General features: G+C 35.2%; 1 long non-coding RNA gene across 1 annotated transcript; it reads right to left on the bottom strand.

Moving 5' to 3' along the window:
* Positions 1 to 4,537: 4,537 nt before the first annotated feature.
* On the bottom strand, positions 4,538 to 6,728 carry LOC145790679 (uncharacterized). The gene is made up of 2 exons (XR_014329608.1): positions 6,074 to 6,728; positions 4,538 to 4,846 (listed from the first exon to the last, which is right to left on the bottom strand). It is a non-coding gene; the product is annotated as an uncharacterized LOC145790679 (long non-coding RNA).
* Positions 6,729 to 8,545: the final 1,817 nt, after the last annotated feature.

Genomic DNA, 8,545 nt, shown 5'->3' with positions numbered 1-8,545 from the left:
GCCAAACAAAGTGCCGACCGGCAACAAATAGTGCCGACCGGCAAACTAAATTGCCGGTGGCAGCAAAAACCAGCCGGTGGCATCTAGCCACTGCCGGTGATGGGTGGGGATGGTCTACAAGCCCCATTCTGCCTCTCAAAGGCAAGATGCAAGTGTTTGGTGCAAAACCAGACACTAAACGGTCGAGTTCGGGGATCCTGAGGCGGGGCGCGCGAGCCGAGACCTCCGAGAACTCCAAACGAACACAAACATGGATAATCACCGAGTGTTCAAACGGTGACGTCCAAGTCTTGAGGACGGTCAAAAATGGGGTGTCTACAGACAATATAATGTTTGTTTTTCTTATGTAGTTATAATTTGATTGGCAATAGTAGCACTAACTGGTGTGCATTTTAGTTTTAATTTCTTTTAAATTGCAGAGCACTGGTTGGTGTGCATTATTTGATATTTAATTTTTTTTTATATTTGATTTGTTTGGAATTGTAAAGTACAGTCTGTTAAATATATTTTTATAACTGCATTTTAATCTTAATATTATTTACACCGTGCCTTTAGGCACGGGCATACGCTAGTATATATATATATATATATATATTGTGCCATGTGGTAGGTTGTATTATCCAAATGGGTAAAAAAATGATGAAATAGAAATTCACAATGATGGAAACCCTAGGTGTTTTGTTCGGTTCTTGAGATTAGAAAGAAAGTGAAATTAAGTTGTTCTATAATCTTTTCATCTAAATCTAACCAATTTCAAGTTTTCTTGCTTGTAAACTAGTAAAGACCCATGAATCATACATGTATGTTTTAGCGCTCCCGGTTTTTCCTTCCTTAGTTACCGTATTCTAGACTCGGTTCCGTTGATAGTTGTGGTTGTCTGTATTTCATTTCCGTCCTTTAATGCTTTGGATTGGAGTTTAGAAATGTCTTGGGCGTGTTTCGAGCAGGCTGGTTGAGCTTTAGTCCTATTTCTTGTTGCCCAGATTTTTGGTGGTCCGCTCGAGCAGATCCATTCGCGCTCGAGCGGAGTTTGCACACCTTTAGTAGTTTGTTCGTTTGCAAAAGTACTGCAGATGTATTTTTCACGCTCGAGCGGATTTCCTTACGCTCGAGCGGGTCGCGCTCGAGTGGGTACCCTGGCGCTCGAGCGGGTGTTCTTTGTCTGTAAAAGTACTGGAAGAGTGTAATCTACGCTCGAGCGGGTTTCTCTTTGCGCTCGAGCAGGTGTGTTTTGCGGTTGTGTCTTTACGCTCGAGCGAGTCCAGTTTTTGTGCTTGACGCTCGAGCGTCCTATTCTCTGCTCGAGCAGACTAGTTGTATATCAGATGACAACTGGGTGATTTTAAATCACTTTTCACACTTTCTTTCTCTCTCTTACTTTTCAAAACCTCCATTGGAGAGCACCTCACTCTAAAACTCCAACTTCTCTCTAGGGTTTGATCTAGTAGGAGTGATCTTCTATCCTTCGGCCTTTGTAAAAAGTGTGGAGCTTGTTGAGGGCTACATATTGATCCAAAAATATTGGGGTTTGGAGCATTTCGAATTCCTTCATCTTCCTCCTTTGAGCTCCGACTTTGAGGTAGGAATAACTACTCATTTTTATGAGCTTTAACCTAAATGTTGAGCTTTTTGTATAAATGGTTTGATTTGGGAAGTTAGGGTTTGTGATGTATTATATTGGAAAGAGGGGTTTTGTTCTTTTGATTTAAACATATGTGTTTTGGGCCTGAAAAGGAGGTTATTGATGTTGTTGATAATATTTGGACCTTTGGGTCAATGTTGAGAAAAGGGGGAAAATGCCATGTTTGGGTATATTTGGGTCATTAGTGTAATTAATGACATTTATTATCGGAATATAAAATTGAGTGGAAATAATGAAATTGGCTCATTATAAGGTAGAATGGTGGAGTTGGATTCATTAATCACTCACCTTTGAAAATGTTGATAAGTTATCTGTTGATATAATTATTGTCTGTTTAGAAATAATTATTTTCGGCTATCGGTGAAGGATAGTCTTGATTGTTGTAGACATTGCATGATGATTAGGCAAATTAAAACTAATTGGTTGTATGTCATTGATTATGATGAATAGAATAATACATCAAATTTATGTATTGATTGAACATGTACATGATAGATGCTTATATACATTGTGTTGTGTGAGAGGAGATAGGGGATGTACTCCACAATTTAGGGGAAGATAGGGGATGGACTCCTAAACCAGATATTGTTTGGGAGGAGATAGGGGATGTACTCCATTGATACAGCAAATATGTGTATCTATTGTGAAGTATGGAAGTGCTTTGTGTAATATTGATACAGCGAATATGTGTATCTATTGTGATGTATGGAAGTATTGTTGATATAAGATGTAATCTCACTTAAATAGTTTGGCCAGGTTCTGAGCCACGGTTATGAATTGAGAATCGGTTAAGTAAAGGAAAGAGAAATGAAACATAGACATATTTGTCATGTCATTTAATCGAATTATGAATTGATTTGTGTGAGTTAAACATTTATCAAATGCTAATATTTTAGTTATTGCTCATATTATGTTTAGCATATCTCTACTGGGCGTTGGCTCACCCTATATGGGACATCATTTTCAGGAACAGGTGTTATGCCACCTCCAAGGACGTAGCTTGGGAGGCTGTTGGACTCTTTTTGTTATTTTTATTGTATTACATGTATATCAAACTTTTTTGTAACCAAGTGTTGACTTGGAAAGTTGTAAACCTTTAGGGCATTTACTTTTGTCATCAACATGTAATACCTTTTGTAAAAATACTTTGATGATTGTAATATGAAATCTCTTTTCTTTATCGTGAATGTATGATATTATGGGTATATTTTGAGGGCGTTACATATGTCTCTACAAACATACACAAATATATATACATATATCCATGAATGAAATAAAATAATCATGACTTGTGGACTTGTGGATATTCCATTTTGTGTATATTGGACAATTTACACTTTTGTATAATCTTGTTTTTTTGTCGTCCTCTGATTTTTGTGTGGATTTGTAGTAATCGTACAGATAACTTTTGGTAGGATACAGAATACTTTTGGCATTGAACAGATAATTATTGTCATGATATATAGATTACTTTTTGTTGTACCATGCCAAATGGCCATTTGGCATAGTAGTAAATATATTTTTGTGTACGGAGGACATGGTTTTCGTATAATCATTTGTTTTGTATGGAATTATTATTTTAAATTGGAATATACTTCGTTTGTATGAAATTTGACATTTAAAGTCATTCATTTTTAGATGGTTGGAAGTGAAATGGATGCAAATTGTGGAATGGGTGATAATATATGTATTGTTTTGTTTGTATTCCTAGTACAAGTTGCATGGAATACATATAGGTTGTAGTTGTGGACAAATTAATTAAATATATATATATATATATATAAAATGTTGTTTTTGGCGACTAAACAATTAGTAGCCAAAAATGGAGTAAATATTTTTACCAACTAAATAGTTAGTAACTAAAAAAAGAGTTACATGAAAACAAATCTTTTGGCTACTAAATAAAAAAAGAGTTAAATGAAAAAAAATCTTTTGGTGACTAAATATTTAGTAGTCATAAAAAATAAGACTTTAGGCAACTAATGATTTAGTAGCCAAAAAAAAAAAAAAAAGAGAGAACATTTTTGGTGACTAAAATATTTAGTAGTCAAAGCAAAAAATATTATAGCTTAGGCAACTAAAATTTTAGTAGCTAAACAATTTAAGTTTTTGGCGACACAAAATGTTAGTCGCTGAAAATGTCATGTTAAATTTAGTTGAAAGCTTTTGGCGAATAATTTTAGTCACCAATTGTGGACTTTAAGCAACTAAATCTTTTTTAGTCACCAATTATCTTTCTCGACAATCAGGCCTCGTTTGGGAAGTGGCTATTTTAGTAGGCTATTTTAATTTTTGGCTATTTTAGTAGGCTAAAATTTTTGTGTTTGGAAAGATGATTGGATTTTTTTGTGATTGGATGTGATGTTTGTGAGAGAAAAAGTGAAATGATTATGGGTTTGATGTGATATTTGTCTTATTAGCTATTTTAGCCTATTTTGTCTTTTTGTGATTTTTAGCCTAAACTAGGCTATTTTTTTTCTTCCCAAGCACCCCCTCATTCAACGACAAAGCTGGCGACGAAAAAATTTAGTCGGCAAAAGGTTTGGGCAGCTAAAATGTGACTTTTGGGGACTAAAAATTTAGTCACCAAAAATGTCATTGGTTGTAGTGGATGTATATGTCTTTGGGGTGATGTTATTTGAAGTGTTATGTGCAAGGCCACCGGTAGATATTGGAGTTGAGGAGCAATGTAGTCTAATCTTATGGACTAAAAATTGCGTAAAAACCGAAATACTTGATCATATCAAGATACGTAATATGTATCGAAATCGAATACTGTGATTGTAAATTTTTTAAGAACATTAGTAACCTTTTTTTTAAAACTCAGTGATACCTGCTGTCACGCCCCAAAAATATTTCAACATGAAACCCCAAATGAACAACATTCTCAATGCATTGACAATAACCTTTCCTTCTTCGTTCTTATAATAAATGAGTTTACTACAAAAGTTCCACATGCAATATACATTCACTAAACAAAAGGAGATATGAATCTATAGCATGTGAAACACCTATCATCAAAATAATAAAGTGCCCTTACGGGCTTACATCTTCCAAGGCAATAGCCTGGTTACACAAAAGGGGTCTTTCGAACCCATACGTATTAGCCCTTGTCTTTACAAAAAGAAATCACAACAAAAGAAGAGCCATGTGCTCTTTACAATTTTTCATGCCCTTAACTTGGCGGAATCACCACATCCTTACCTGCATCAAAACCCATAGGAGTGAGCATAAAGCCGAGTAGAGAAATACCAAACAAAGTATATATATTTAGGTTAGATGTCCAAGAGTGAATGCATATGTATTAGGGATGCAATATTCTTTTCAAAATATCAATCATGCCTTTCTTGAGAAACACCATGCATGCCATGTATAATTACAATCTCATAAATTTCCAAATTTAAACTTTTTAATCACAAGGGGGCGGTAAATACGACACTGGTAATCCCTAGGCTGGTGCCTCAAGTAGACTCTACGAGTACTACCAAACTGTCATTTTTATCGGTATTAACCGGAAGGCTTGACACCTACCCGTGCGGTTTTCTAGTTTTTCACCATGGACACTCAGGCCAACTTATCAAATTCGTCTACACCCCCTAACTGGACTTACCACCATATTTATCCCATACACAATTCATAGTTCGCATTACAACACAATCTTTTCCAAAGAAAACATTTTTCAATTCATTTCAAGATGTGCATTGAAGATAAATTAAATGAGAACATGATGCAATGTATAATAGCTCATAACATTCCTCTATTTCAAATATCTCTACAACAACATCAATTTACTACATTATCCATTTCTTCTTCTCAACGATATCCCACAATTTACCATGCCATCAAATCATAGCACTAACAACATCTTTCATGCTCATTTCACAACAATTGGCCCTCTTCAAGATTACATGAGATGCCTTTCAATTATCAATTCCAATGTTTAAAATTTTCTCTCACCAAGATGCACAACCATTTGTTATTTTACAACAATACACTTCAATATTCAACAATAATGTTAGGATAATAACTCCTTTCTCATACATTAGGTAAATTACCACTATGCTACACGATGAGATGAAAGTTTCACCCTCTAGTCTTTGAAACCACAAGATATCTCTAAACATGACTTCACCTTTCAAAATTTTAAAACCAAATATATATAGATATATATTATAGGGTTTGAAATCAAAAACTAAAACAACCATTTTCCCCCCCTTTTGAGAGGGTTTTTCTCTCAAAATAACACACCTATTATTTAGTGAGCTAAAAGCTTCAAGATGATGGTTTTAAGAAGAGAGAGATCAAAAGCCCTTTTTGAAACCCTAGTATTTATGAGGTAAATCAAAGCTTTTAATGCCATTAATGGAACCTCTTAAAGAAAACAACCAAATCTAACATAAATGTATATATAACTCATGGAAATTTTCCTACCTCAAGCTTGACGAAGGAATGATGAAACCCTAGTTTAAATGGAGGGCCTTCCACTCTTCCACTACACTAAGAAGAACTTCTAGCTTTAAATCTTCAAGGACGGAGGATGGTGATGATCCTAGCCCAAGGAATCTCAAGGAAATCAAGGGTATTGGAGGTTTGTGGGAAGTTTTTAGAGAGGAGGAGAGAAAATGATTTTAGAGAGAGGGAGAGAGACATTAGAATGAGATACAAACAGCCCCAAAATGTGTAAAAAACAGAGTTTTAAGACTGGTCCCGCCCCGCACATGCGGTTGCCCTCTCCCGCACGTGCTGCACTGATCCTTGCACGTGCGGCTAGTCCTGCACCGGCTTTTTAAGCATAATGCAATCCACTCCAGCTCCTCCCTTTCCGCACGTGCGGCTTGGCCTCCTGCACGTGCGGCCCTGGGTCCCCCGCACGTGCAGCCCCTGTTTTCCAGCCCAGATTTTCACAACTTGGCTTCCGGACACTCCAGACTTAACCCAACGGAAACAAGAGAGGACGAAGCCAAAGAGAAAGAAAAAAAAATGAAGGAAACCTGGCCATTAACCTTGCTCTTGGATTATTTCAATCAATGTGTGACACGTAAAAATATGTTCTGCTTATTGTATGAATAAAGAAAAATTAATGTTAATAAATGAAAAATTAACCCTTTTGAGGTTTGTAGAAAGTTCAACATTCATCTTTTGAGGAAAATTATAAATGCATCAATGTCTTGAGTGGTCCAAATGTACATATGTTTCAATCACGATGTGAAGACAAACAAGGATGATAAATGGATAGCCAAGGTTTCAGATTTCGAATTGTCAAAAAAATCCAAATAACATGTCCAATGCGCACATCCGTATCATGGTGACGGAAAGTATAGGGTATTTGAATCCAGAATATTATGGCGTCAAAAGGTGATAGAGAAATTTCATATGTACTCGTTTGGAGTGGTGTTTGTTTGTTGTTTTTATTTATTTATTTTGGGCAAGTTACCAACACCTCCTCAATATTTGACTAAAATACGAATTTTTTTTGAGATTTAAAAAATTACATCTCGCCCCCTGAGGTTTGTATTTGCATAATAAATTCTAATTTTATTATGTAAATATAAACCTTAGGAAACAATTTATAATTTTTCAAACCTCAGGTGAAATCCGTATTTTAGGAGGAAGTTTTTGTTTTTTTTTTGATGGGATGGGTTGGATTATTTGAAATGTTGTGTGCTAGGCTTCTACTAAATAAGATGCTAGAAAAAGATGGAAATGATAGGGAAAAAAAATATTATTGGATGGGTACATCGTCATGTATTCTTTGTAATTCATAAGATAATTTTTAACTACACAGAGATCAAGTTAGCATAGCTGCGTGGGATCGACTGTGTCATCAGGAGGGTTCGTCGCTTGATCAGATCGTTGATCCATTTTTGAATGGTAAAATTGCTCCTGACTGTTTGAAGAAATTTTGGGAGATTACAGTGAGTTGTTCGTTTGCATGATGAGGGAATCAGACGGCTTTCTATGAATGATGTGGTGTGAACCCTTGAATTTGCATTGGAGTTACATGAGAGTGCGGAGGAGGGAATCAAACCTGATGGGTCTCACAAAAAATTTGAGGACGAAAGTGCCCTTTTGTTCAACGATGGAATCGAGATGATTGAGAATAATAGTGGACAGGTGTCGAACAGTGAGATGACAATGACAAGCAATAGTGGCACGAGGAGCATTTAGACGGTGTTTGGCGTATAGCTAGAGAAGTTACAATATTTTATTAAGACTTGGCTACTCTCCAGTTTCGGTATAACATAGTTCAGTATTGGTGGGCCTTTATCTAAGCCTATGTGGATAATTCAAACTGTTAAATATATAAAATTTATCGAGTGTATTATCCCTATAAAAAATCACGTTGATTGAATATCGTGAACTATTTAATCAGATTGCATTTTTAAATATAATTTGCAAAGTAAATTGCGATAGAAATACGATCTGATCAAGCTATTGTCAATATCCAATCAACGTAATTTTTTACAAGAATAATATACTTAACGGGTTTTACACATTGAACAATTTAAATTATCAACTTGAGTCCAGATTAGGGCCCACCAATACCGAACTCTCCTATTCAGTAATTAGATAGGAGTCGGGTCTATTTTATTAATTGATTATATGTCACATACAAGTGAGTGATGACTTACTCCTTGTTTGGGGAGAAATTTTTTTGATTAAAATAATTAAAAAGTTATAATGTATATCATATATATTAATTAATTATTTTTTTCACAATTATCTATTCAATTAAAAAAAAGATCTTAAATACAATAATTTTTTTTTCACCTCATGTTAAAGGCACATTCAGTTATTTGAATTTAGAGTATTTCTTGACTCATAAACTAACCAAAAAATCAGATGTATATGCCTTTCGCGTGGTGTTATTTGAAGTGTTATGTGCGAGGCCACCAATAGATA

The sequence above is a fragment of the Camellia sinensis genome, chromosome 1 (genome assembly GCF_055761805.1).
Source record: "Camellia sinensis isolate YWXY chromosome 1, ASM5576180v1, whole genome shotgun sequence".
Taxonomy (NCBI): domain Eukaryota; kingdom Viridiplantae; phylum Streptophyta; class Magnoliopsida; order Ericales; family Theaceae; genus Camellia; species Camellia sinensis.
The sequence above is the reverse complement of the archived record's forward strand: the minus strand, read 5'-3'. Positions and strand labels throughout refer to the sequence as shown.